Genomic DNA, 27882 nt, shown 5'->3' on the forward strand with positions numbered 1-27882 from the left:
TTCTTGAAATGTAGGGGCGACAGTACATTCCATCACATCCATCTAGTGTACACAGGTAGGTCCATTGTGGCGGGCAGGCGAGCGGGCGGGCTGCTTTATTGGCTGTTTGCTGTTCCCCTACTCCACTCCACTATTTGACTGTTGTGCTGCATCAATCAATCAATCAATCAATCAATCAATCAATCAATCAATCAATCAATCAATCAATCAGTGGCTGGCTCAGGTGCAGCTCTTTAACTTACCTAAAAGGGAGGGCGGAGAGAAGACAAGGAAGGTGAATGAGGTGTTCCAATGTGAAATGCCGGAAACACAGAAACACAGACGACACACAACAAGAGGTGGCAATCTATTCATTAATTGCATTTAATCAATGAGCTCATTATCACTCATGCATTGTCCAACAGGTGTTGAAATAATGGGATTAAAAGGGGAGATCCCTTCAGAAAGACAGAAACAATAGCAAAGACAAAAAACACTTTTGGAATCTGCTTTTAGTCAACACATAAGGAAAGGGTGCACCGGTCCTGGAAATACTGCAATACCAGGTCAATGCGTGGAGTGGACAGAGCAAGCTCTATTTCCATCTCCCTGTTCTAAAAATCCATTTAATATATGGTCCCCAGATAGGGGACGTATCAGATATTAAACTGATAAGAACAGATACTACACTTGATCTTAGCCAAAAGGCCGAGAAGCGATAACCCGAACGGGCCGCGCGTTGCCCGAGCCTGCCCGATACTGCTGTTCAGCCCTTGCAGCGATTCAGCCTACTTCTAGGCAATTCCATGGGGCCCTGCAGGCTCACACACTCACAGCTACACGGGAGGTGAATAAAGGCCGGAGAGGAAGCCAGACAGGATTTGCTTCTTTTGCTTGCACCACAATGCAGTGCTGAAAGAGGAGGAATCTACATAAAAACGCCTTCCTGGCAACGCCCAAATGCCCTGCTGCCATGCAGATAAACACTGGCAGCGGCAGCAAGTGCATGCCCACAGCCACCCCTTGTTCCTTCACACCTTGTATCAGCTGTAATCCAGTCCAGTCCAGTGCTGCCTGCTGAGCAGCACTGACCAACACTGCCTGGGCCCAGGCTTTTATCTCTGAGGCCCCATTATGATGTCAGAAAGCTGGCTCTGGAATCCTGAGGGCTCCACTATGACACGTGCAAAGTTCCGTCTGAACTTTATATAAGACGGTGAGGCTCAGTCAGTCACTCAGTGTTGCCTGAGAGGGCAACACTGCAACAGCCGGCCGCCAGGCTGTCTTTTTTTTGCACAGCTAGTTGCCTCCAGGAGGCCACAAGAGGGAGACAAGGGACTGCAAAATGGAAAATAGGCATCCACCAACTTTACAGACAACTTCTCCTTGCTCCTACAACCTCCATCCTTGCACAGTTTGTTATTCTTCTAGGTAACATAGTAACAAATCCAAATTGCTGCTCTCTTTGTAGGCAAGCAAGGCTTTGTTGCAACTGCAATTCTTACTTCTTCTTGAAATGTAGGGACGACAGTACATTCCATCACATCCATCTAGTGTACACAGGTAGGTCCATTGTGGCGGGCAGGCGAGCGGGCGGGCTGCTTTATTGGCTGTTTGCTGTTCCCCTACTCCACTCCACTATTTGACTGTTGTGCTGCATCAATCAATCAATCAATCAATCAATCAATCAATCAATCAATGGCTGGCTCAGGTGCAGCTCTTTAACTTACCTAAAAGGGAGGGCGGAGAGAAGACAAGGAAGGTGAATGAGGTGTTCCAATGTGAAATGCCGGAAACACAGAAACACAGACGACACACAACAAGAGGTGGCAATCTATTCATTAATTGCATTTAATCAATGAGCTCATTATCACTCATGCATTGTCCAACAGGTGTTGAAATAATGGGATTAAAAGGGGAGATCCCTTCAGAAAGACAGAAACAATAGCAAAGACAAAAAACACTTTTGGAATCTGCTTTTAGTCAACACATAAGGAAAGGGTGCACCGGTCCTGGAAATACTGCAATACCAGGTCAATGCGTGGAGTGGACAGAGCAAGCTCTATTTCCATCTCCCTGTTCTAAAAATCCATTTAATATATGGTCCCCAGATAGGGGACGTATCAGATATTAAACTGATAAGAACAGATACTACACTTGATCTTAGCCAAAAGGCCGAGAAGCGATAACCCGAACGGGCCGCGCGTTGCCCGAGCCTGCCCGATACTGCTGTTCAGCCCTTGCAGCGATTCAGCCTACTTCTAGGCAATTCCATGGGGCCCTGCAGGCTCACACACTCACAGCTACACGGGAGGTGAATAAAGGCCGGAGAGGAAGCCAGACAGGATTTGCTTCTTTTGCTTGCACCACAATGCAGTGCTGAAAGAGGAGGAATCTACATAAAAACGCCTTCCTGGCAACGCCCAAATGCCCTGCTGCCATGCAGATAAACACTGGCAGCGGCAGCAAGTGCATGCCCACAGCCACCCCTTGTTCCTTCACACCTTGTATCAGCTGTAATCCAGTCCAGTCCAGTGCTGCCTGCTGAGCAGCACTGACCAACACTGCCTGGGCCCAGGCTTTTATCTCTGAGGCCCCATTATGATGTCAGAAAGCTGGCTCTGGAATCCTGAGGGCTCCACTATGAAACGTGCAAAGTTCCGTCTGAACTTTATATAAGACGGTGAGGCTCAGTCAGTCACTCAGTGTTGCCTGAGAGGGCAACACTGCAACAGCCGGCCGCCAGGCTGTCTTTTTTTTGCACAGCTAGTTGCCTCCAGGAGGCCACAAGAGGGAGACAAGGGACTGCAAAATGGAAAATAGGCATCCACCAACTTTACAGACAACTTCTCCTTGCTCCTACAACCTCCATCCTTGCACAGTTTGTTATTCTTCTAGGTAACATAGTAACAAATCCAAATTGCTGCTCTCTTTGTAGGCAAGCAAGGCTTTGTTGCAACTGCAATTCTTACTTCTTCTTGAAATGTAGGGACGACAGTACATTCCATCACATCCATCTAGTGTACACAGGTAGGTCCATTGTGGCGGGCAGGCGAGCGGGCGGGCTGCTTTATTGGCTGTTTGCTGTTCCCCTACTCCACTCCACTATTTGACTGTTGTGCTGCATCAATCAATCAATCAATCAATCAATCAATCAATCAATCAATCAATCAATCAATCAGTGGCTGGCTCAGGTGCAGCTCTTTAACTTACCTAAAAGGGAGGGCGGAGAGAAGACAAGGAAGGTGAATGAGGTGTTCCAATGTGAAATGCCGGAAACACAGAAACACAGACGACACACAACAAGAGGTGGCAATCTATTCATTAATTGCATTTAATCAATGAGCTCATTATCACTCATGCATTGTCCAACAGGTGTTGAAATAATGGGATTAAAAGGGGAGATCCCTTCAGAAAGACAGAAACAATAGCAAAGACAAAAAACACTTTTGGAATCTGCTTTTAGTCAACACATAAGGAAAGGGTGCACCGGTCCTGGAAATACTGCAATACCAGGTCAATGCGTGGAGTGGACAGAGCAAGCTCTATTTCCATCTCCCTGTTCTAAAAATCCATTTAATATATGGTCCCCAGATAGGGGACGTATCAGATATTAAACTGATAAGAACAGATACTACACTTGATCTTAGCCAAAAGGCCGAGAAGCGATAACCCGAACGGGCCGCGCGTTGCCCGAGCCTGCCCGATACTGCTGTTCAGCCCTTGCAGCGATTCAGCCTACTTCTAGGCAATTCCATGGGGCCCTGCAGGCTCACACATTCACAGCTACACGGGAGGTGAATAAAGGCCGGAGAGGAAGCCAGACAGGATTTGCTTCTTTTGCTTGCACCACAATGCAGTGCTGAAAGAGGAGGAATCTACATAAAAACGCCTTCCTGGCAACGCCCAAATGCCCTGCTGCCATGCAGATAAACACTGGCAGCGGCAGCAAGTGCATGCCCACAGCCACCCCTTGTTCCTTCACACCTTGTATCAGCTGTAATCCAGTCCAGTCCAGTGCTGCCTGCTGAGCAGCACTGACCAACACTGCCTGGGCCCAGGCTTTTATCTCTGAGGCCCCATTATGATGTCAGAAAGCTGGCTCTGGAATCCTGAGGGCTCCACTATGACACGTGCAAAGTTCCGTCTGAACTTTATATAAGACGGTGAGGCTCAGTCAGTCACTCAGTGTTGCCTGAGAGGGCAACACTGCAACAGCCGGCCGCCAGGCTGTCTTTTTTTTGCACAGCTAGTTGCCTCCAGGAGGCCACAAGAGGGAGACAAGGGACTGCAAAATGGAAAATAGGCATCCACCAACTTTACAGACAACTTCTCCTTGCTCCTACAACCTCCATCCTTGCACAGTTTGTTATTCTTCTAGGTAACATAGTAACAAATCCAAATTGCTGCTCTCTTTGTAGGCAAGCAAGGCTTTGTTGCAACTGCAATTCTTACTTCTTCTTGAAATGTAGGGACGACAGTACATTCCATCACATCCATCTAGTGTACACAGGTAGGTCCATTGTGGCGGGCAGGCGAGCGGGCGGGCTGCTTTATTGGCTGTTTGCTGTTCCCCTACTCCACTCCACTATTTGACTGTTGTGCTGCATCAATCAATCAATCAATCAATCAATCAATCAATCAATCAATCAATCAATCAGTGGCTGGCTCAGGTGCAGCTCTTTAACTTACCTAAAAGGGAGGGCGGAGAGAAGACAAGGAAGGTGAATGAGGTGTTCCAATGTGAAATGCCGGAAACACAGAAACACAGACGACACACAACAAGAGGTGGCAATCTATTCATTAATTGCATTTAATCAATGAGCTCATTATCACTCATGCATTGTCCAACAGGTGTTGAAATAATGGGATAAAAAGGGGAGATCCCTTCAGAAAGACAGAAACAATAGCAAAGACAAAAAACACTTTTGGAATCTGCTTTTAGTCAACACATAAGGAAAGGGTGCACCGGTCCTGGAAATACTGCAATACCAGGTCAATGCGTGGAGTGGACAGAGCAAGCTCTATTTCCATCTCCCTGTTCTAAAAATCCATTTAATATATGGTCCCCAGATAGGGGACGTATCAGATATTAAACTGATAAGAACAGATACTACACTTGATCTTAGCCAAAAGGCCGAGAAGCGATAACCCGAACGGGCCGCGCGTTGCCCGAGCCTGCCCGATACTGCTGTTCAGCCCTTGCAGCGATTCAGCCTAATTCTAGGCAATTCCATGGGGCCCTGCAGGCTCACACACTCACAGCTACACGGGAGGTGAATAAAGGCCGGAGAGGAAGCCAGACAGGATTTGCTTCTTTTGCTTGCACCACAATGCAGTGCTGAAAGAGGAGGAATCTACATAAAAACGCCTTCCTGGCAACGCCCAAATGCCCTGCTGCCATGCAGATAAACACTGGCAGCGGCAGCAAGTGCATGCCCACAGCCACCCCTTGTTCCTTCACACCTTGTATCAGCTGTAATCCAGTCCAGTCCAGTGCTGCCTGCTGAGCAGCACTGACCAACACTGCCTGGGCCCAGGCTTTTATCTCTGAGGCCCCATTATGATGTCAGAAAGCTGGCTCTGGAATCCTGAGGGCTCCACTATGACACGTGCAAAGTTCCGTCTGAACTTTATATAAGACGGTGAGGCTCAGTCAGTCACTCAGTGTTGCCTGAGAGGGCAACACTGCAACAGCCGGCCGCCAGGCTGTCTTTTTTTTGCACAGCTAGTTGCCTCCAGGAGGCCACAAGAGGGAGACAAGGGACTGCAAAATGGAAAATAGGCATCCACCAACTTTACAGACAACTTCTCCTTGCTCCTACAACCTCCATCCTTGCACAGTTTGTTATTCTTCTAGGTAACATAGTAACAAATCCAAATTGCTGCTCTCTTTGTAGGCAAGCAAGGCTTTGTTGCAACTGCAATTCTTACTTCTTCTTGAAATGTAGGGACGACAGTACATTCCATCACATCCATCTAGTGTACACAGGTAGGTCCATTGTGGCGGGCAGGCGAGCGGGCGGGCTGCTTTATTGGCTGTTTGCTGTTCCCCTACTCCACTCCACTATTTGACTGTTGTGCTGCATCAATCAATCAATCAATCAATCAATCAATCAATCAATCAATCAATCAATCAATCAATCAATCAATCAGTGGCTGGCTCAGGTGCAGCTCTTTAACTTACCTAAAAGGGAGGGCGGAGAGAAGACAAGGAAGGTGAATGAGGTGTTCCAATGTGAAATGCCGGAAACACAGAAACACAGACGACACACAACAAGAGGTGGCAATCTATTCATTAATTGCATTTAATCAATGAGCTCATTATCACTCATGCATTGTCCAACAGGTGTTGAAATAATGGGATTAAAAGGGGAGATCCCTTCAGAAAGACAGAAACAATAGCAAAGACAAAAAACACTTTTGGAATCTGCTTTTAGTCAACACATAAGGAAAGGGTGCACCGGTCCTGGAAATACTGCAATACCAGGTCAATGCGTGGAGTGGACAGAGCAAGCTCTATTTCCATCTCCCTGTTCTAAAAATCCATTTAATATATGGTCCCCAGATAGGGGACGTATCAGATATTAAACTGATAAGAACAGATACTACACTTGATCTTAGCCAAAAGGCCGAGAAGCGATAACCCGAACGGGCCGCGCGTTGCCCGAGCCTGCCCGATACTGCTGTTCAGCCCTTGCAGCGATTCAGCCTACTTCTAGGCAATTCCATGGGGCCCTGCAGGCTCACACACTCACAGCTACACGGGAGGTGAATAAAGGCCGGAGAGGAAGCCAGACAGGATTTGCTTCTTTTGCTTGCACCACAATGCAGTGCTGAAAGAGGAGGAATCTACATAAAAACGCCTTCCTGGCAACGCCCAAATGCCCTGCTGCCATGCAGATAAACACTGGCAGCGGCAGCAAGTGCATGCCCACAGCCACCCCTTGTTCCTTCACACCTTGTATCAGCTGTAATCCAGTCCAGTCCAGTGCTGCCTGCTGAGCAGCACTGACCAACACTGCCTGGGCCCAGGCTTTTATCTCTGAGGCCCCATTATGATGTCAGAAAGCTGGCTCTGGAATCCTGAGGGCTCCACTATGACACGTGCAAAGTTCCGTCTGAACTTTATATAAGACGGTGAGGCTCAGTCAGTCACTCAGTGTTGCCTGAGAGGGCAACACTGCAACAGCCGGCCGCCAGGCTGTCTTTTTTTTGCACAGCTAGTTGCCTCCAGGAGGCCACAAGAGGGAGACAAGGGACTGCAAAATGGAAAATAGGCATCCACCAACTTTACAGACAACTTCTCCTTGCTCCTACAACCTCCATCCTTGCACAGTTTGTTATTCTTCTAGGTAACATAGTAACAAATCCAAATTGCTGCTCTCTTTGTAGGCAAGCAAGGCTTTGTTGCAACTGCAATTCTTACTTCTTCTTGAAATGTAGGGACGACAGTACATTCCATCACATCCATCTAGTGTACACAGGTAGGTCCATTGTGGCGGGCAGGCGAGCGGGCGGGCTGCTTTATTGGCTGTTTGCTGTTCCCCTACTCCACTCCACTATTTGACTGTTGTGCTGCATCAATCAATCAATCAATCAATCAATCAATCAATCAATCAATCAATCAATCAATCAATCAATCAATGGCTGGCTCAGGTGCAGCTCTTTAACTTACCTAAAAGGGAGGGCGGAGAGAAGACAAGGAAGGTGAATGAGGTGTTCCAATGTGAAATGCCGGAAACACAGAAACACAGACGACACACAACAAGAGGTGGCAATCTATTCATTAATTGCATTTAATCAATGAGCTCATTATCACTCATGCATTGTCCAACAGGTGTTGAAATAATGGGATTAAAAGGGGAGATCCCTTCAGAAAGACAGAAACAATAGCAAAGACAAAAAACACTTTTGGAATCTGCTTTTAGTCAACACATAAGGAAAGGGTGCACCGGTCCTGGAAATACTGCAATACCAGGTCAATGCGTGGAGTGGACAGAGCAAGCTCTATTTCCATCTCCCTGTTCTAAAAATCCATTTAATATATGGTCCCCAGATAGGGGACGTATCAGATATTAAACTGATAAGAACAGATACTACACTTGATCTTAGCCAAAAGGCCGAGAAGCGATAACCCGAACGGGCCGCGCGTTGCCCGAGCCTGCCCGATACTGCTGTTCAGCCCTTGCAGCGATTCAGCCTACTTCTAGGCAATTCCATGGGACCCTGCAGGCTCACACACTCACAGCTACACGGGAGGTGAATAAAGGCCGGAGAGGAAGCCAGACAGGATTTGCTTCTTTTGCTTGCACCACAATGCAGTGCTGAAAGAGGAGGAATCTACATAAAAACGCCTTCCTGGCAACGCCCAAATGCCCTGCTGCCATGCAGATAAACACTGGCAGCGGCAGCAAGTGCATGCCCACAGCCACCCCTTGTTCCTTCACACCTTGTATCAGCTGTAATCCAGTCCAGTCCAGTGCTGCCTGCTGAGCAGCACTGACCAACACTGCCTGGGCCCAGGCTTTTATCTCTGAGGCCCCATTATGATGTCAGAAAGCTGGCTCTGGAATCCTGAGGGCTCCACTATGACACGTGCAAAGTTCCGTCTGAACTTTATATAAGACGGTGAGGCTCAGTCAGTCACTCAGTGTTGCCTGAGAGGGCAACACTGCAACAGCCGGCCGCCAGGCTGTCTTTTTTTTGCACAGCTAGTTGCCTCCAGGAGGCCACAAGAGGGAGACAAGGGACTGCAAAATGGAAAATAGGCATCCACCAACTTTACAGACAACTTCTCCTTGCTCCTACAACCTCCATCCTTGCACAGTTTGTTATTCTTCTAGGTAACATAGTAACAAATCCAAATTGCTGCTCTCTTTGTAGGCAAGCAAGGCTTTGTTGCAACTGCAATTCTTACTTCTTCTTGAAATGTAGGGACGACAGTACATTCCATCACATCCATCTAGTGTACACAGGTAGGTCCATTGTGGCGGGCAGGCGAGCGGGCGGGCTGCTTTATTGGCTGTTTGCTGTTCCCCTACTCCACTCCACTATTTGACTGTTGTGCTGCATCAATCAATCAATCAATCAATCAATCAATCAATCAATCAATCAATCAATCAATCAATCAATCAATCAATCAATCAATGGCTGGCTCAGGTGCAGCTCTTTAACTTACCTAAAAGGGAGGGCGGAGAGAAGACAAGGAAGGTGAATGAGGTGTTCCAATGTGAAATGCCGGAAACACAGAAACACAGACGACACACAACAAGAGGTGGCAATCTATTCATTAATTGCATTTAATCAATGAGCTCATTATCACTCATGCATTGTCCAACAGGTGTTGAAATAATGGGATTAAAAGGGGAGATCCCTTCAGAAAGACAGAAACAATAGCAAAGACAAAAAACACTTTTGGAATCTGCTTTTAGTCAACACATAAGGAAAGGGTGCACCGGTCCTGGAAATACTGCAATACCAGGTCAATGCGTGGAGTGGACAGAGCAAGCTCTATTTCCATCTCCCTGTTCTAAAAATCCATTTAATATATGGTCCCCAGATAGGGGACGTATCAGATATTAAACTGATAAGAACAGATACTACACTTGATCTTAGCCAAAAGGCCGAGAAGCGATAACCCGAACGGGCCGCGCGTTGCCCGAGCCTGCCCGATACTGCTGTTCAGCCCTTGCAGCGATTCAGCCTACTTCTAGGCAATTCCATGGGGCCCTGCAGGCTCACACACTCACAGCTACACGGGAGGTGAATAAAGGCCGGAGAGGAAGCCAGACAGGATTTGCTTCTTTTGCTTGCACCACAATGCAGTGCTGAAAGAGGAGGAATCTACATAAAAACGCCTTCCTGGCAACGCCCAAATGCCCTGCTGCCATGCAGATAAACACTGGCAGCGGCAGCAAGTGCATGCCCACAGCCACCCCTTGTTCCTTCACACCTTGTATCAGCTGTAATCCAGTCCAGTCCAGTGCTGCCTGCTGAGCAGCACTGACCAACACTGCCTGGGCCCAGGCTTTTATCTCTGAGGCCCCATTATGATGTCAGAAAGCTGGCTCTGGAATCCTGAGGGCTCCACTATGACACGTGCAAAGTTCCGTCTGAACTTTATATAAGACGGTGAGGCTCAGTCAGTCACTCAGTGTTGCCTGAGAGGGCAATACTGCAACAGCCGGCCGCCAGGCTGTCTTTTTTTTGCACAGCTAGTTGCCTCCAGGAGGCCACAAGAGGGAGACAAGGGACTGCAAAATGGAAAATAGGCATCCACCAACTTTACAGACAACTTCTCCTTGCTCCTACAACCTCCATCCTTGCACAGTTTGTTATTCTTCTAGGTAACATAGTAACAAATCCAAATTGCTGCTCTCTTTGTAGGCAAGCAAGGCTTTGTTGCAACTGCAATTCTTACTTCTTCTTGAAATGTAGGGACGACAGTACATTCCATCACATCCATCTAGTGTACACAGGTAGGTCCATTGTGGCGGGCAGGCGAGCGGGCGGGCTGCTTTATTGGCTGTTTGCTGTTCCCCTACTCCACTCCACTATTTGACTGTTGTGCTGCATCAATCAATCAATCAATCAATCAATCAATCAATCAATCAGTGGCTGGCTCAGGTGCAGCTCTTTAACTTACCTAAAAGGGAGGGCGGAGAGAAGACAAGGAAGGTGAATGAGGTGTTCCAATGTGAAATGCCGGAAACACAGAAACACAGACGACACACAACAAGAGGTGGCAATCTATTCATTAATTGCATTTAATCAATGAGCTCATTATCACTCATGCATTGTCCAACAGGTGTTGAAATAATGGGATAAAAAGGGGAGATCCCTTCAGAAAGACAGAAACAATAGCAAAGACAAAAAACACTTTTGGAATCTGCTTTTAGTCAACACATAAGGAAAGGGTGCACCGGTCCTGGAAATACTGCAATACCAGGTCAATGCGTGGAGTGGACAGAGCAAGCTCTATTTCCATCTCCCTGTTCTAAAAATCCATTTAATATATGGTCCCCAGATAGGGGACGTATCAGATATTAAACTGATAAGAACAGATACTACACTTGATCTTAGCCAAAAGGCCGAGAAGCGATAACCCGAACGGGCCGCGCGTTGCCCGAGCCTGCCCGATACTGCTGTTCAGCCCTTGCAGCGATTCAGCCTACTTCTAGGCAATTCCATGGGGCCCTGCAGGCTCACACACTCACAGCTACACGGGAGGTGAATAAAGGCCGGAGAGGAAGCCAGACAGGATTTGCTTCTTTTGCTTGCACCACAATGCAGTGCTGAAAGAGGAGGAATCTACATAAAAACGCCTTCCTGGCAACGCCCAAATGCCCTGCTGCCATGCAGATAAACACTGGCAGCGGCAGCAAGTGCATGCCCACAGCCACCCCTTGTTCCTTCACACCTTGTATCAGCTGTAATCCAGTCCAGTCCAGTGCTGCCTGCTGAGCAGCACTGACCAACACTGCCTGGGCCCAGGCTTTTATCTCTGAGGCCCCATTATGATGTCAGAAAGCTGGCTCTGGAATCCTGAGGGCTCCACTATGACACGTGCAAAGTTCCGTCTGAACTTTATATAAGACGGTGAGGCTCAGTCAGTCACTCAGTGTTGCCTGAGAGGGCAACACTGCAACAGCCGGCCGCCAGGCTGTCTTTTTTTTGCACAGCTAGTTGCCTCCAGGAGGCCACAAGAGGGAGACAAGGGACTGCAAAATGGAAAATAGGCATCCACCAACTTTACAGACAACTTCTCCTTGCTCCTACAACCTCCATCCTTGCACAGTTTGTTATTCTTCTAGGTAACATAGTAACAAATCCAAATCGCTGCTCTCTTTGTAGGCAAGCAAGGCTTTGTTGCAACTGCAATTCTTACTTCTTCTTGAAATGTAGGGACGACAGTACATTCCATCACATCCATCTAGTGTACACAGGTAGGTCCATTGTGGCGGGCAGGCGAGCGGGCGGGCTGCTTTATTGGCTGTTTGCTGTTCCCCTACTCCACTCCACTATTTGACTGTTGTGCTGCATCAATCAATCAATCAATCAATCAATCAATCAATCAATCAATCAATCAGTGGCTGGCTCAGGTGCAGCTCTTTAACTTACCTAAAAGGGAGGGCGGAGAGAAGACAAGGAAGGTGAATGAGGTGTTCCAATGTGAAATGCCGGAAACACAGAAACACAGACGACACACAACAAGAGGTGGCAATCTATTCATTAATTGCATTTAATCAATGAGCTCATTATCACTCATGCATTGTCCAACAGGTGTTGAAATAATGGGATTAAAAGGGGAGATCCCTTCAGAAAGACAGAAACAATAGCAAAGACAAAAAACACTTTTGGAATCTGCTTTTAGTCAACACATAAGGAAAGGGTGCACCGGTCCTGGAAATACTGCAATACCAGGTCAATGCGTGGAGTGGACAGAGCAAGCTCTATTTCCATCTCCCTGTTCTAAAAATCCATTTAATATATGGTCCCCAGATAGGGGACGTATCAGATATTAAACTGATAAGAACAGATACTACACTTGATCTTAGCCAAAAGGCCGAGAAGCGATAACCCGAACGGGCCGCGCGTTGCCCGAGCCTGCCCGATACTGCTGTTCAGCCCTTGCAGCGATTCAGCCTACTTCTAGGCAATTCCATGGGGCCCTGCAGGCTCACACACTCACAGCTACACGGGAGGTGAATAAAGGCCGGAGAGGAAGCCAGACAGGATTTGCTTCTTTTGCTTGCACCACAATGCAGTGCTGAAAGAGGAGGAATCTACATAAAAACGCCTTCCTGGCAACGCCCAAATGCCCTGCTGCCATGCAGATAAACACTGGCAGCGGCAGCAAGTGCATGCCCACAGCCACCCCTTGTTCCTTCACACCTTGTATCAGCTGTAATCCAGTCCAGTCCAGTGCTGCCTGCTGAGCAGCACTGACCAACACTGCCTGGGCCCAGGCTTTTATCTCTGAGGCCCCATTATGATGTCAGAAAGCTGGCTCTGGAATCCTGAGGGCTCCACTATGACACGTGCAAAGTTCCGTCTGAACTTTATATAAGACGGTGAGGCTCAGTCAGTCACTCAGTGTTGCCTGAGATGGCAACACTGCAACAGCCGGCCGCCAGGCTGTCTTTTTTTTGCACAGCTAGTTGCCTCCAGGAGGCCACAAGAGGGAGACAAGGGACTGCAAAATGGAAAATAGGCATCCACCAACTTTACAGACAACTTCTCCTTGCTCCTACAACCTCCATCCTTGCACAGTTTGTTATTCTTCTAGGTAACATAGTAACAAATCCAAATTGCTGCTCTCTTTGTAGGCAAGCAAGGCTTTGTTGCAACTGCAATTCTTACTTCTTCTTGAAATGTAGGGACGACAGTACATTCCATCACATCCATCTAGTGTACACAGGTAGGTCCATTGTGGCGGGCAGGCGAGCGGGCGGGCTGCTTTATTGGCTGTTTGCTGTTCCCCTACTCCACTCCACTATTTGACTGTTGTGCTGCATCAATCAATCAATCAATCAATCAATCAATCAATCAATCAGTGGCTGGCTCAGGTGCAGCTCTTTAACTTACCTAAAAGGGAGGGCGGAGAGAAGACAAGGAAGGTGAATGAGGTGTTCCAATGTGAAATGCCGGAAACACAGAAACACAGACGACACACAACAAGAGGTGGCAATCTATTCATTAATTGCATTTAATCAATGAGCTCATTATCACTCATGCATTGTCCAACAGGTGTTGAAATAATGGGATTAAAAGGGGAGATCCCTTCAGAAAGACAGAAACAATAGCAAAGACAAAAAACACTTTTGGAATCTGCTTTTAGTCAACACATAAGGAAAGGGTGCACCGGTCCTGGAAATACTGCAATACCAGGTCAATGCGTGGAGTGGACAGAGCAAGCTCTATTTCCATCTCCCTGTTCTAAAAATCCATTTAATATATGGTCCCCAGATAGGGGACGTATCAGATATTAAACTGATAAGAACAGATACTACACTTGATCTTAGCCAAAAGGCCGAGAAGCGATAACCCGAACGGGCCGCGCGTTGCCCGAGCCTGCCCGATACTGCTGTTCAGCCCTTGCAGCGATTCAGCCTACTTCTAGGCAATTCCATGGGGCCCTGCAGGCTCACACACTCACAGCTACACGGGAGGTGAATAAAGGCCGGAGAGGAAGCCAGACAGGATTTGCTTCTTTTGCTTGCACCACAATGCAGTGCTGAAAGAGGAGGAATCTACATAAAAACGCCTTCCTGGCAACGCCCAAATGCCCTGCTGCCATGCAGATAAACACTGGCAGCGGCAGCAAGTGCATGCCCACAGCCACCCCTTGTTCCTTCACACCTTGTATCAGCTGTAATCCAGTCCAGTCCAGTGCTGCCTGCTGAGCAGCACTGACCAACACTGCCTGGGCCCAGGCTTTTATCTCTGAGGCCCCATTATGATGTCAGAAAGCTGGCTCTGGAATCCTGAGGGCTCCACTATGACACGTGCAAAGTTCCGTCTGAACTTTATATAAGACGGTGAGGCTCAGTCAGTCACTCAGTGTTGCCTGAGAGGGCAACACTGCAACAGCCGGCCGCCAGGCTGTCTTTTTTTTGCACAGCTAGTTGCCTCCAGGAGGCCACAAGAGGGAGACAAGGGACTGCAAAATGGAAAATAGGCATCCACCAACTTTACAGACAACTTCTCCTTGCTCCTACAACCTCCATCCTTGCACAGTTTGTTATTCTTCTAGGTAACATAGTAACAAATCCAAATTGCTGCTCTCTTTGTAGGCAAGCAAGGCTTTGTTGCAACTGCAATTCTTACTTCTTCTTGAAATGTAGGGACGACAGTACATTCCATCACATCCATCTAGTGTACACAGGTAGGTCCATTGTGGCGGGCAGGCGAGCGGGCGGGCTGCTTTATTGGCTGTTTGCTGTTCCCCTACTCCACTCCACTATTTGACTGTTGTGCTGCATCAATCAATCAATCAATCAATCAATCAATCAATCAGTGGCTGGCTCAGGTGCAGCTCTTTAACTTACCTAAAAGGGAGGGCGGAGAGAAGACAAGGAAGGTGAATGAGGTGTTCCAATGTGAAATGCCGGAAACACAGAAACACAGACGACACACAACAAGAGGTGGCAATCTATTCATTAATTGCATTTAATCAATGAGCTCATTATCACTCATGCATTGTCCAACAGGTGTTGAAATAATGGGATTAAAAGGGGAGATCCCTTCAGAAAGACAGAAACAATAGCAAAGACAAAAAACACTTTTGGAATCTGCTTTTAGTCAACACATAAGGAAAGGGTGCACCGGTCCTGGAAATACTGCAATACCAGGTCAATGCGTGGAGTGGACAGAGCAAGCTCTATTTCCATCTCCCTGTTCTAAAAATCCATTTAATATATGGTCCCCAGATAGGGGACGTATCAGATATTAAACTGATAAGAACAGATACTACACTTGATCTTAGCCAAAAGGCCGAGAAGCGATAACCCGAACGGGCCGCGCGTTGCCCGAGCCTGCCCGATACTGCTGTTCAGCCCTTGCAGCGATTCAGCCTACTTCTAGGCAATTCCATGGGGCCCTGCAGGCTCACACACTCACAGCTACACGGGAGGTGAATAAAGGCCGGAGAGGAAGCCAGACAGGATTTGCTTCTTTTGCTTGCACCACAATGCAGTGCTGAAAGAGGAGGAATCTACATAAAAACGCCTTCCTGGCAACGCCCAAATGCCCTGCTGCCATGCAGATAAACACTGGCAGCGGCAGCAAGTGCATGCCCACAGCCACCCCTTGTTCCTTCACACCTTGTATCAGCTGTAATCCAGTCCAGTCCAGTGCTGCCTGCTGAGCAGCACTGACCAACACTGCCTGGGCCCAGGCTTTTATCTCTGAGGCCCCATTATGATGTCAGAAAGCTGGCTCTGGAATCCTGAGGGCTCCACTATGACACGTGCAAAGTTCCGTCTGAACTTTATATAAGACGGTGAGGCTCAGTCAGTCACTCAGTGTTGCCTGAGAGGGCAACACTGCAACAGCCGGCCGCCAGGCTGTCTTTTTTTTGCACAGCTAGTTGCCTCCAGGAGGCCACAAGAGGGAGACAAGGGACTGGAAAATGGAAAATAGGCATCCACCAACTTTACAGACAACTTCTCCTTGCTCCTACAACCTCCATCCTTGCACAGTTTGTTATTCTTCTAGGTAACATAGTAACAAATCCAAATTGCTGCTCTCTTTGTAGGCAAGCAAGGCTTTGTTGCAACTGCAATTCTTACTTCTTCTTGAAATGTAGGGACGACAGTACATTCCATCACATCCATCTAGTGTACACAGGTAGGTCCATTGTGGCGGGCAGGCGAGCGGGCGGGCTGCTTTATTGGCTGTTTGCTGCTCCCCTACTCCACTCCACTATTTGACTGTTGTGCTGCATCAATCAATCAATCAATCAATCAATCAATCAATCAATCAATCAATCAGTGGCTGGCTCAGGTGCAGCTCTTTAACTTACCTAAAAGGGAGGGCGGAGAGAAGACAAGGAAGGTGAATGAGGTGTTCCAATGTGAAATGCCGGAAACACAGAAACACAGACGACACACAACAAGAGGTGGCAATCTATTCATTAATTGCATTTAATCAATGAGCTCATTATCACTCATGCATTGTCCAACAGGTGTTGAAATAATGGGATTAAAAGGGGAGATCCCTTCAGAAAGACAGAAACAATAGCAAAGACAAAAAACACTTTTGGAATCTGCTTTTAGTCAACACATAAGGAAAGGGTGCACCGGTCCTGGAAATACTGCAATACCAGGTCAATGCGTGGAGTGGACAGAGCAAGCTCTATTTCCATCTCCCTGTTCTAAAAATCCATTTAATATATGGTCCCCAGATAGGGGACGTATCAGATATTAAACTGATAAGAACAGATACTACACTTGATCTTAGCCAAAAGGCCGAGAAGCGATAACCCGAACGGGCCGCGCGTTGCCCGAGCCTGCCCGATACTGCTGTTCAGCCCTTGCAGCGATTCAGCCTACTTCTAGGCAATTCCATGGGGCCCTGCAGGCTCACACACTCACAGCTACACGGGAGGTGAATAAAGGCCGGAGAGGAAGCCAGACAGGATTTGCTTCTTTTGCTTGCACCACAATGCAGTGCTGAAAGAGGAGGAATCTACATAAAAACGCCTTCCTGGCAACGCCCAAATGCCCTGCTGCCATGCAGATAAACACTGGCAGCGGCAGCAAGTGCATGCCCACAGCCACCCCTTGTTCCTTCACACCTTGTATCAGCTGTAATCCAGTCCAGTCCAGTGCTGCCTGCTGAGCAGCACTGACCAACACTGCCTGGGCCCAGGCTTTTATCTCTGAGGCCCCATTATGATGTCAGAAAGCTGGCTCTGGAATCCTGAGGGCTCCACTATGACACGTGCAAAGTTCCGTCTGAACTTTATATAAGACGGTGAGGCTCAGTCAGTCACTCAGTGTTGCCTGAGAGGGCAACACTGCAACAGCCGGCCGCCAGGCTGTCTTTTTTTTGCACAGCTAGTTGCCTCCAGGAGGCCACAAGAGGGAGACAAGGGACTGCAAAATGGAAAATAGGCATCCACCAACTTTACAGACAACTTCTCCTTGCTCCTACAACCTCCATCCTTGCACAGTTTGTTATTCTTCTAGGTAACATAGTAACAAATCCAAATTGCTGCTCTCTTTGTAGGCAAGCAAGGCTTTGTTGCAACTGCAATTCTTACTTCTTCTTGAAATGTAGGGACGACAGTACATTCCATCACATCCATCTAGTGTACACAGGTAGGTCCATTGTGGCGGGCAGGCGAGCGGGCGGGCTGCTTTATTGGCTGTTTGCTGTTCCCCTACTCCACTCCACTATTTGACTGTTGTGCTGCATCAATCAATCAATCAATCAATCAATCAATCAATCAATCAATCAGTGGCTGGCTCAGGTGCAGCTCTTTAACTTACCTAAAAGGGAGGGCGGAGAGAAGACAAGGAAGGTGAATGAGGTGTTCCAATGTGAAATGCCGGAAACACAGAAACACAGACGACACACAACAAGAGGTGGCAATCTATTCATTAATTGCATTTAATCAATGAGCTCATTATCACTCATGCATTGTCCAACAGGTGTTGAAATAATGGGATTAAAAGGGGAGATCCCTTCAGAAAGACAGAAACAATAGCAAAGACAAAAAACACTTTTGGAATCTGCTTTTAGTCAACACATAAGGAAAGGGTGCACCGGTCCTGGAAATACTGCAATACCAGGTCAATGCGTGGAGTGGACAGAGCAAGCTCTATTTCCATCTCCCTGTTCTAAAAATCCATTTAATATATGGTCCCCAGATAGGGGACGTATCAGATATTAAACTGATAAGAACAGATACTACACTTGATCTTAGCCAAAAGGCCGAGAAGCGATAACCCGAACGGGCCGCGCGTTGCCCGAGCCTGCCCGATACTGCTGTTCAGCCCTTGCAGCGATTCAGCCTACTTCTAGGCAATTCCATGGGGCCCTGCAGGCTCACACACTCACAGCTACACGGGAGGTGAATAAAGGCCGGAGAGGAAGCCAGACAGGATTTGCTTCTTTTGCTTGCACCACAATGCAGTGCTGAAAGAGGAGGAATCTACATAAAAACGCCTTCCTGGCAACGCCCAAATGCCCTGCTGCCATGCAGATAAACACTGGCAGCGGCAGCAAGTGCATGCCCACAGCCACCCCTTGTTCCTTCACACCTTGTATCAGCTGTAATCCAGTCCAGTCCAGTGCTGCCTGCTGAGCAGCACTGACCAACACTGCCTGGGCCCAGGCTTTTATCTCTGAGGCCCCATTATGATGTCAGAAAGCTGGCTCTGGAATCCTGAGGGCTCCACTATGACACGTGCAAAGTTCCGTCTGAACTTTATATAAGACGGTGAGGCTCAGTCAGTCACTCAGTGTTGCCTGAGAGGGCAACACTGCAACAGCCGGCCGCCAGGCTGTCTTTTTTTTGCACAGCTAGTTGCCTCCAGGAGGCCACAAGAGGGAGACAAGGGACTGCAAAATGGAAAATAGGCATCCACCAACTTTACAGACAACTTCTCCTTGCTCCTACAACCTCCATCCTTGCACAGTTTGTTATTCTTCTAGGTAACATAGTAACAAATCCAAATTGCTGCTCTCTTTGTAGGCAAGCAAGGCTTTGTTGCAACTGCAATTCTTACTTCTTCTTGAAATGTAGGGACGACAGTACATTCCATCACATCCATCTAGTGTACACAGGTAGGTCCATTGTGGCGGGCAGGCGAGCGGGCGGGCTGCTTTATTGGCTGTTTGCTGTTCCCCTACTCCACTCCACTATTTGACTGTTGTGCTGCATCAATCAATCAATCAATCAATCAATCAATCAATCAATCAATCAATCAGTGGCTGGCTCAGGTGCAGCTCTTTAACTTACCTAAAAGGGAGGGCGGAGAGAAGACAAGGAAGGTGAATGAGGTGTTCCAATGTGAAATGCCGGAAACACAGAAACACAGACGACACACAACAAGAGGTGGCAATCTATTCATTAATTGCATTTAATCAATGAGCTCATTATCACTCATGCATTGTCCAACAGGTGTTGAAATAATGGGATTAAAAGGGGAGATCCCTTCAGAAAGACAGAAACAATAGCAAAGACAAAAAACACTTTTGGAATCTGCTTTTAGTCAACACATAAGGAAAGGGTGCACCGGTCCTGGAAATACTGCAATACCAGGTCAATGCGTGGAGTGGACAGAGCAAGCTCTATTTCCATCTCCCTGTTCTAAAAATCCATTTAATATATGGTCCCCAGATAGGGGACGTATCAGATATTAAACTGATAAGAACAGATACTACACTTGATCTTAGCCAAAAGGCCGAGAAGCGATAACCCGAACGGGCCGCGTGTTGCCCGAGCCTGCCCGATACTGCTGTTCAGCCCTTGCAGCGATTCAGCCTACTTCTAGGCAATTCCATGGGGCCCTGCAGGCTCACACACTCACAGCTACACGGGAGGTGAATAAAGGCCGGAGAGGAAGCCAGACAGGATTTGCTTCTTTTGCTTGCACCACAATGCAGTGCTGAAAGAGGAGGAATCTACATAAAAACGCCTTCCTGGCAACGCCAAAATGCCCTGCTGCCATGCAGATAAACACTGGCAGCGGCAGCAAGTGCATGCCCACAGCCACCCCTTGTTCCTTCACACCTTGTATCAGCTGTAATCCAGTCCAGTCCAGTGCTGCCTGCTGAGCAGCACTGACCAACACTGCCTGGGCCCAGGCTTTTATCTCTGAGGCCCCATTATGATGTCAGAAAGCTGGCTCTGGAATCCTGAGGGCTCCACTATGACACGTGCAAAGTTCCGTCTGAACTTTATATAAGACGGTGAGGCTCAGTCAGTCACTCAGTGTTGCCTGAGAGGGCAACACTGCAACAGCCGGCCGCCAGGCTGTCTTTTTTTTGCACAGCTAGTTGCCTCCAGGAGGCCACAAGAGGGAGACAAGGGACTGCAAAATGGAAAATAGGCATCCACCAACTTTACAGACAACTTCTCCTTGCTCCTACAACCTCCATCCTTGCACAGTTTGTTATTCTTCTAGGTAACATAGTAACAAATCCAAATTGCTGCTCTCTTTGTAGGCAAGCAAGGCTTTGTTGCAACTGCAATTCTTACTTCTTCTTGAAATGTAGGGACGACAGTACATTCCATCACATCCATCTAGTGTACACAGGTAGGTCCATTGTGGCGGGCAGGCGAGCGGGCGGGCTGCTTTATTGGCTGTTTGCTGTTCCCCTACTCCACTCCACTATTTGACTGTTGTGCTGCATCAATCAATCAATCAATCAATCAATCAATCAATCAATCAATCAATCAATCAATCAGTGGCTGGCTCAGGTGCAGCTCTTTAACTTACCTAAAAGGGAGGGCGGAGAGAAGACAAGGAAGGTGAATGAGGTGTTCCAATGTGAAATGCCGGAAACACAGAAACACAGACGACACACAACAAGAGGTGGCAATCTATTCTTTAATTGCATTTAATCAATGAGCTCATTATCACTCATGCATTGTCCAACAGGTGTTGAAATAATGGGATTAAAAGGGGAGATCCCTTCAGAAAGACAGAAACAATAGCAAAGACAAAAAACACTTTTGGAATCTGCTTTTAGTCAACACATAAGGAAAGGGTGCACCGGTCCTGGAAATACTGCAATACCAGGTCAATGCGTGGAGTGGACAGAGCAAGCTCTATTTCCATCTCCCTGTTCTAAAAATCCATTTAATATATGGTCCCCAGATAGGGGACGTATCAGATATTAAACTGATAAGAACAGATACTACACTTGATCTTAGCCAAAAGGCCGAGAAGCGATAACCCGAACGGGCCGCGCGTTGCCCGAGCCTGCCCGATACTGCTGTTCAGCCCTTGCAGCGATTCAGCCTACTTCTAGGCAATTCCATGGGGCCCTGCAGGCTCACACACTCACAGCTACACGGGAGGTGAATAAAGGCCGGAGAGGAAGCCAGACAGGATTTGCTTCTTTTGCTTGCACCACAATGCAGTGCTGAAAGAGGAGGAATCTACATAAAAACGCCTTCCTGGCAACGCCCAAATGCCCTGCTGCCATGCAGATAAACACTGGCAGCGGCAGCAAGTGCATGCCCACAGCCACCCCTTGTTCCTTCACACCTTGTATCAGCTGTAATCCAGTCCAGTCCAGTGCTGCCTGCTGAGCAGCACTGACCAACACTGCCTGGGCCCAGGCTTTTATCTCTGAGGCCCCATTATGATGTCAGAAAGCTGGCTCTGGAATCCTGAGGGCTCCACTATGACACGTGCAAAGTTCCGTCTGAACTTTATATAAGACGGTGAGGCTCAGTCAGTCACTCAGTGTTGCCTGAGAGGGCAACACTGCAACAGCCGGCCGCCAGGCTGTCTTTTTTTTGCACAGCTAGTTGCCTCCAGGAGGCCACAAGAGGGAGACAAGGGACTGCAAAATGGAAAATAGGCATCCACCAACTTTACAGACAACTTCTCCTTGCTCCTACAACCTCCATCCTTGCACAGTTTGTTATTCTTCTAGGTAACATAGTAACAAATCCAAATTGCTGCTCTCTTTGTAGGCAAGCAAGGCTTTGTTGCAACTGCAATTCTTACTTCTTCTTGAAATGTAGGGACGACAGTACATTCCATCACATCCATCTAGTGTACACAGGTAGGTCCATTGTGGCGGGCAGGCGAGCGGGCGGGCTGCTTTATTGGCTGTTTGCTGTTCCCCTACTCCACTCCACTATTTGACTGTTGTGCTGCATCAATCAATCAATCAATCAATCAATCAATCAATCAGTGGCTGGCTCAGGTGCAGCTCTTTAACTTACCTAAAAGGGAGGGCGGAGAGAAGACAAGGAAGGTGAATGAGGTGTTCCAATGTGAAATGCCGGAAACACAGAAACACAGACGACACACAACAAGAGGTGGCAATCTATTCATTAATTGCATTTAATCAATGAGCTCATTATCACTCATGCATTGTCCAACAGGTGTTGAAATAATGGGATTAAAAGGGGAGATCCCTTCAGAAAGACAGAAACAATAGCAAAGACAAAAAACACTTTTGGAATCTGCTTTTAGTCAACACATAAGGAAAGGGTGCACCGGTCCTGGAAATACTGCAATACCAGGTCAATGCGTGGAGTGGACAGAGCAAGCTCTATTTCCATCTCCCTGTTCTAAAAATCCATTTAATATATGGTCCCCAGATAGGGGACGTATCAGATATTAAACTGATAAGAACAGATACTACACTTGATCTTAGCCAAAAGGCCGAGAAGCGATAACCCGAACGGGCCGCGCGTTGCCCGAGCCTGCCCGATACTGCTGTTCAGCCCTTGCAGCGATTCAGCCTACTTCTAGGCAATTCCATGGGGCCCTGCAGGCTCACACACTCACAGCTACACGGGAGGTGAATAAAGGCCGGAGAGGAAGCCAGACAGGATTTGCTTCTTTTGCTTGCACCACAATGCAGTGCTGAAAGAGGAGGAATCTACATAAAAACGCCTTCCTGGCAACGCCCAAATGCCCTGCTGCCATGCAGATAAACACTGGCAGCGGCAGCAAGTGCATGCCCACAGCCACCCCTTGTTCCTTCACACCTTGTATCAGCTGTAATCCAGTCCAGTCCAGTGCTGCCTGCTGAGCAGCACTGACCAACACTGCCTGGGCCCAGGCTTTTATCTCTGAGGCCCCATTATGATGTCAGAAAGCTGGCTCTGGAATCCTGAGGGCTCCACTATGACACGTGCAAAGTTCCGTCTGAACTTTATATAAGACGGTGAGGCTCAGTCAGTCACTCAGTGTTGCCTGAGAGGGCAACACTGCAACAGCCGGCCGCCAGGCTGTCTTTTTTTTGCACAGCTAGTTGCCTCCAGGAGGCCACAAGAGGGAGACAAGGGACTGCAAAATGGAAAATAGGCATCCACCAACTTTACAGACAACTTCTCCTTGCTCCTACAACCTCCATCCTTGCACAGTTTGTTATTCTTCTAGGTAACATAGTAACAAATCCAAATTGCTGCTCTCTTTGTAGGCAAGCAAGGCTTTGTTGCAACTGCAATTCTTACTTCTTCTTGAAATGTAGGGACGACAGTACATTCCATCACATCCATCTAGTGTACACAGGTAGGTCCATTGTGGCGGGCAGGCGAGCGGGCGGGCTGCTTTATTGGCTGTTTGCTGTTCCCCTACTCCACTCCACTATTTGACTGTTGTGCTGCATCAATCAATCAATCAATCAATCAATCAATCAATCAATCAATCAATCAATCAATCAATCAATCAATCAATCAGTGGCTGGCTCAGGTGCAGCTCTTTAACTTACCTAAAAGGGAGGGCGGAGAGAAGACAAGGAAGGTGAATGAGGTGTTCCAATGTGAAATGCCGGAAACACAGAAACACAGACGACACACAACAAGAGGTGGCAATCTATTCATTAATTGCATTTAATCAATGAGCTCATTATCACTCATGCATTGTCCAACAGGTGTTGAAATAATGGGATTAAAAGGGGAGATCCCTTCAGAAAGACAGAAACAATAGCAAAGACAAAAAACACTTTTGGAATCTGCTTTTAGTCAACACATAAGGAAAGGGTGCACCGGTCCTGGAAATACTGCAATACCAGGTCAATGCGTGGAGTGGACAGAGCAAGCTCTATTTCCATCTCCCTGTTCTAAAAATCCATTTAATATATGGTCCCCAGATAGGGGACGTATCAGATATTAAACTGATAAGAACAGATACTACACTTGATCTTAGCCAAAAGGCCGAGAAGCGATAACCCGAACGGGCCGCGCGTTGCCCGAGCCTGCCCGATACTGCTGTTCAGCCCTTGCAGCGATTCAGCCTACTTCTAGGCAATTCCATGGGGCCCTGCAGGCTCACACACTCACAGCTACACGGGAGGTGAATAAAGGCCGGAGAGGAAGCCAGACAGGATTTGCTTCTTTTGCTTGCACCACAATGCAGTGCTGAAAGAGGAGGAATCTACATAAAAACGCCTTCCTGGCAACGCCCAAATGCCCTGCTGCCATGCAGATAAACACTGGCAGCGGCAGCAAGTGCATGCCCACAGCCACCCCTTGTTCCTTCACACCTTGTATCAGCTGTAATCCAGTCCAGTCCAGTGCTGCCTGCTGAGCAGCACTGACCAACACTGCCTGGGCCCAGGCTTTTATCTCTGAGGCCCCATTATGATGTCAGAAAGCTGGCTCTGGAATCCTGAGGGCTCCACTATGACACGTGCAAAGTTCCGTCTGAACTTTATATAAGACGGTGAGGCTCAGTCAGTCACTCAGTGTTGCCTGAGAGGGCAACACTGCAACAGCCGGCCGCCAGGCTGTCTTTTTTTTGCACAGCTAGTTGCCTCCAGGAGGCCACAAGAGGGAGACAAGGGACTGCAAAATGGAAAATAGGCATCCACCAACTTTACAGACAACTTCTCCTTGCTCCTACAACCTCCATCCTTGCACAGTTTGTTATTCTTCTAGGTAACATAGTAACAAATCCAAATTGCTGCTCTCTTTGTAGGCAAGCAAGGCTTTGTTGCAACTGCAATTCTTACTTCTTCTTGAAATGTAGGGACGACAGTACATTCCATCACATCCATCTAGTGTACACAGGTAGGTCCATTGTGGCGGGCAGGCGAGCGGGCGGGCTGCTTTATTGGCTGTTTGCTGTTCCCCTACTCCACTCCACTATTTGACTGTTGTGCTGCATCAATCAATCAATCAATCAATCAATCAATCAATCAATCAATCAATCAATCAATCAATCAATCAATCAGTGGCTGGCTCAGGTGCAGCTCTTTAACTTACCTAAAAGGGAGGGCGGAGAGAAGACAAGGAAGGTGAATGAGGTGTTCCAATGTGAAATGCCGGAAACACAGAAACACAGACGACACACAACAAGAGGTGGCAATCTATTCATTAATTGCATTTAATCAATGAGCTCATTATCACTCATGCATTGTCCAACAGGTGTTGAAATAATGGGATTAAAAGGGGAGATCCCTTCAGAAAGACAGAAACAATAGCAAAGACAAAAAACACTTTTGGAATCTGCTTTTAGTCAACACATAAGGAAAGGGTGCACCGGTCCTGGAAATACTGCAATACCAGGTCAATGCGTGGAGTGGACAGAGCAAGCTCTATTTCCATCTCCCTGTTCTAAAAATCCATTTAATATATGGTCCCCAGATAGGGGACGTATCAGATATTAAACTGATAAGAACAGATACTACACTTGATCTTAGCCAAAAGGCCGAGAAGCGATAACCCGAACGGGCCGCGCGTTGCCCGAGCCTGCCCGATACTGCTGTTCAGCCCTTGCAGCGATTCAGCCTACTTCTAGGCAATTCCATGGGGCCCTGCAGGCTCACACACTCACAGCTACACGGGAGGTGAATAAAGGCCGGAGAGGAAGCCAGACAGGATTTGCTTCTTTTGCTTGCACCACAATGCAGTGCTGAAAGAGGAGGAATCTACATAAAAACGCCTTCCTGGCAACGCCCAAATGCCCTGCTGCCATGCAGATAAACACTGGCAGCGGCAGCAAGTGCATGCCCACAGCCACCCCTTGTTCCTTCACACCTTGTATCAGCTGTAATCCAGTCCAGTCCAGTGCTGCCTGCTGAGCAGCACTGACCAACACTGCCTGGGCCCAGGCTTTTATCTCTGAGGCCCCATTATGATGTCAGAAAGCTGGCTCTGGAATCCTGAGGGCTCCACTATGACACGTGCAAAGTTCCGTCTGAACTTTATATAAGACGGTGAGGCTCAGTCAGTCACTCAGTGTTGCCTGAGAGAGCAACACTGCAACAGCCGGCCGCCAGGCTGTCTTTTTTTTGCACAGCTAGTTGCCTCCAGGAGGCCACAAGAGGGAGACAAGGGACTGCAAAATGGAAAATAGGCATCCACCAACTTTACAGACAACTTCTCCTTGCTCCTACAACCTCCATCCTTGCACAGTTTGTTATTCTTCTAGGTAACATAGTAACAAATCCAAATTGCTGCTCTCTTTGTAGGCAAGCAAGGCTTTGTTGCAACTGCAATTCTTACTTCTTCTTGAAATGTAGGGACGACAGTACATTCCATCACATCCATCTAGTGTACACAGGTAGGTCCATTGTGGCGGGCAGGCGAGCGGGCGGGCTGCTTTATTGGCTGTTTGCTGTTCCCCTACTCCACTCCACTATTTGACTGTTGTGCTGCATCAATCAATCAATCAATCAATCAATCAATCAATCAATCAATCAATCAGTGGCTGGCTCAGGTGCAGCTCTTTAACTTACCTAAAAGGGAGGGCGGAGAGAAGACAAGGAAGGTGAATGAGGTGTTCCAATGTGAAATGCCGGAAACACAGAAACACAGACGACACACAACAAGAGGTGGCAATCTATTCATTAATTGCATTTAATCAATGAGCTCATTATCACTCATGCATTGTCCAACAGGTGTTGAAATAATGGGATTAAAAGGGGAGATCCCTTCAGAAAGACAGAAACAATAGCAAAGACAAAAAACACTTTTGGAATCTGCTTTTAGTCAACACATAAGGAAAGGGTGCACCGGTCCTGGAAATACTGCAATACCAGGTCAATGCGTGGAGTGGACAGAGCAAGCTCTATTTCCATCTCCCTGTTCTAAAAATCCATTTAATATATGGTCCCCAGATAGGGGACGTATCAGATATTAAACTGATAAGAACAGATACTACACTTGATCTTAGCCAAAAGGCCGAGAAGCGATAACCCGAACGGGCCGCGCGTTGCCCGAGCCTGCCCGATACTGCTGTTCAGCCCTTGCAGCGATTCAGCCTACTTCTAGGCAATTCCATGGGGCCCTGCAGGCTCACACACTCACAGCTACACGGGAGGTGAATAAAGGCCGGAGAGGAAGCCAGACAGGATTTGCTTCTTTTGCTTGCACCACAATGCAGTGCTGAAAGAGGAGGAATCTACATAAAAACGCCTTCCTGGCAACGCCCAAATGCCCTGCTGCCATGCAGATAAACACTGGCAGCGGCAGCAAGTGCATGCCCACAGCCACCCCTTGTTCCTTCACACCTTGTATCAGCTGTAATCCAGTCCAGTCCAGTGCTGCCTGCTGAGCAGCACTGACCAACACTGCCTGGGCCCAGGCTTTTATCTCTGAGGCCCCATTATGATGTCAGAAAGCTGGCTCTGGAATCCTGAGGGCTCCACTATGACACGTGCAAAGTTCCGTCTGAACTTTATATAAGACGGTGAGGCTCAGTCAGTCACTCAGTGTTGCCTGAGAGGGCAACACTGCAACAGCCGGCCGCC

The 27882-nt window shown here is 47.8% G+C and overlaps 19 non-coding genes across 19 annotated transcripts; all 19 read right to left on the reverse strand.

Moving 5' to 3' along the window:
• Positions 1–508: 508 nt before the first annotated feature.
• LOC142725424 (U2 spliceosomal RNA) lies at positions 509–699 on the reverse strand. Its single transcript, XR_012876517.1, has one exon. It is a non-coding gene; the product is annotated as a U2 spliceosomal RNA (small nuclear RNA).
• A 1276-nt stretch (positions 700–1975) lies between these two features.
• LOC142725425 (U2 spliceosomal RNA) lies at positions 1976–2166 on the reverse strand. The gene has a single exon (XR_012876518.1). It is a non-coding gene; the product is annotated as a U2 spliceosomal RNA (small nuclear RNA).
• Positions 2167–3458: 1292 nt separating this feature from the next.
• Positions 3459–3649, reverse strand: LOC142725426 (U2 spliceosomal RNA). Its single transcript, XR_012876519.1, has one exon. It is a non-coding gene; the product is annotated as a U2 spliceosomal RNA (small nuclear RNA).
• A 1288-nt stretch (positions 3650–4937) lies between these two features.
• On the reverse strand, positions 4938–5128 carry LOC142725428 (U2 spliceosomal RNA). The gene has a single exon (XR_012876520.1). It is a non-coding gene; the product is annotated as a U2 spliceosomal RNA (small nuclear RNA).
• A 1304-nt stretch (positions 5129–6432) lies between these two features.
• Positions 6433–6623, reverse strand: LOC142725429 (U2 spliceosomal RNA). The gene has a single exon (XR_012876521.1). It is a non-coding gene; the product is annotated as a U2 spliceosomal RNA (small nuclear RNA).
• Positions 6624–7923: 1300 nt separating this feature from the next.
• LOC142725314 (U2 spliceosomal RNA) lies at positions 7924–8114 on the reverse strand. Its single transcript, XR_012876417.1, has one exon. It is a non-coding gene; the product is annotated as a U2 spliceosomal RNA (small nuclear RNA).
• A 1312-nt stretch (positions 8115–9426) lies between these two features.
• LOC142725315 (U2 spliceosomal RNA) lies at positions 9427–9617 on the reverse strand. The gene has a single exon (XR_012876418.1). It is a non-coding gene; the product is annotated as a U2 spliceosomal RNA (small nuclear RNA).
• Positions 9618–10893: 1276 nt separating this feature from the next.
• LOC142725316 (U2 spliceosomal RNA) lies at positions 10894–11084 on the reverse strand. The gene has a single exon (XR_012876419.1). It is a non-coding gene; the product is annotated as a U2 spliceosomal RNA (small nuclear RNA).
• A 1284-nt stretch (positions 11085–12368) lies between these two features.
• Positions 12369–12559, reverse strand: LOC142725318 (U2 spliceosomal RNA). Its single transcript, XR_012876420.1, has one exon. It is a non-coding gene; the product is annotated as a U2 spliceosomal RNA (small nuclear RNA).
• Positions 12560–13835: 1276 nt separating this feature from the next.
• On the reverse strand, positions 13836–14026 carry LOC142725319 (U2 spliceosomal RNA). Its single transcript, XR_012876421.1, has one exon. It is a non-coding gene; the product is annotated as a U2 spliceosomal RNA (small nuclear RNA).
• Positions 14027–15298: 1272 nt separating this feature from the next.
• LOC142725321 (U2 spliceosomal RNA) lies at positions 15299–15489 on the reverse strand. Its single transcript, XR_012876423.1, has one exon. It is a non-coding gene; the product is annotated as a U2 spliceosomal RNA (small nuclear RNA).
• A 1284-nt stretch (positions 15490–16773) lies between these two features.
• LOC142725322 (U2 spliceosomal RNA) lies at positions 16774–16964 on the reverse strand. Its single transcript, XR_012876424.1, has one exon. It is a non-coding gene; the product is annotated as a U2 spliceosomal RNA (small nuclear RNA).
• Positions 16965–18244: 1280 nt separating this feature from the next.
• On the reverse strand, positions 18245–18435 carry LOC142725323 (U2 spliceosomal RNA). The gene has a single exon (XR_012876425.1). It is a non-coding gene; the product is annotated as a U2 spliceosomal RNA (small nuclear RNA).
• Positions 18436–19719: 1284 nt separating this feature from the next.
• Positions 19720–19910, reverse strand: LOC142725324 (U2 spliceosomal RNA). The gene has a single exon (XR_012876426.1). It is a non-coding gene; the product is annotated as a U2 spliceosomal RNA (small nuclear RNA).
• Positions 19911–21202: 1292 nt separating this feature from the next.
• On the reverse strand, positions 21203–21393 carry LOC142725325 (U2 spliceosomal RNA). The gene has a single exon (XR_012876427.1). It is a non-coding gene; the product is annotated as a U2 spliceosomal RNA (small nuclear RNA).
• A 1272-nt stretch (positions 21394–22665) lies between these two features.
• LOC142725326 (U2 spliceosomal RNA) lies at positions 22666–22856 on the reverse strand. Its single transcript, XR_012876428.1, has one exon. It is a non-coding gene; the product is annotated as a U2 spliceosomal RNA (small nuclear RNA).
• A 1308-nt stretch (positions 22857–24164) lies between these two features.
• On the reverse strand, positions 24165–24355 carry LOC142725327 (U2 spliceosomal RNA). The gene has a single exon (XR_012876429.1). It is a non-coding gene; the product is annotated as a U2 spliceosomal RNA (small nuclear RNA).
• A 1304-nt stretch (positions 24356–25659) lies between these two features.
• Positions 25660–25850, reverse strand: LOC142725329 (U2 spliceosomal RNA). Its single transcript, XR_012876430.1, has one exon. It is a non-coding gene; the product is annotated as a U2 spliceosomal RNA (small nuclear RNA).
• A 1284-nt stretch (positions 25851–27134) lies between these two features.
• LOC142725330 (U2 spliceosomal RNA) lies at positions 27135–27325 on the reverse strand. The gene has a single exon (XR_012876431.1). It is a non-coding gene; the product is annotated as a U2 spliceosomal RNA (small nuclear RNA).
• Between the last annotated feature and the right edge of the window lie 557 nt (positions 27326–27882).

Source organism: Rhinoderma darwinii, unplaced genomic scaffold (assembly GCF_050947455.1).
Source record: "Rhinoderma darwinii isolate aRhiDar2 unplaced genomic scaffold, aRhiDar2.hap1 Scaffold_595, whole genome shotgun sequence".
Taxonomy (NCBI): Eukaryota; Metazoa; Chordata; class Amphibia; order Anura; family Rhinodermatidae; genus Rhinoderma; species Rhinoderma darwinii.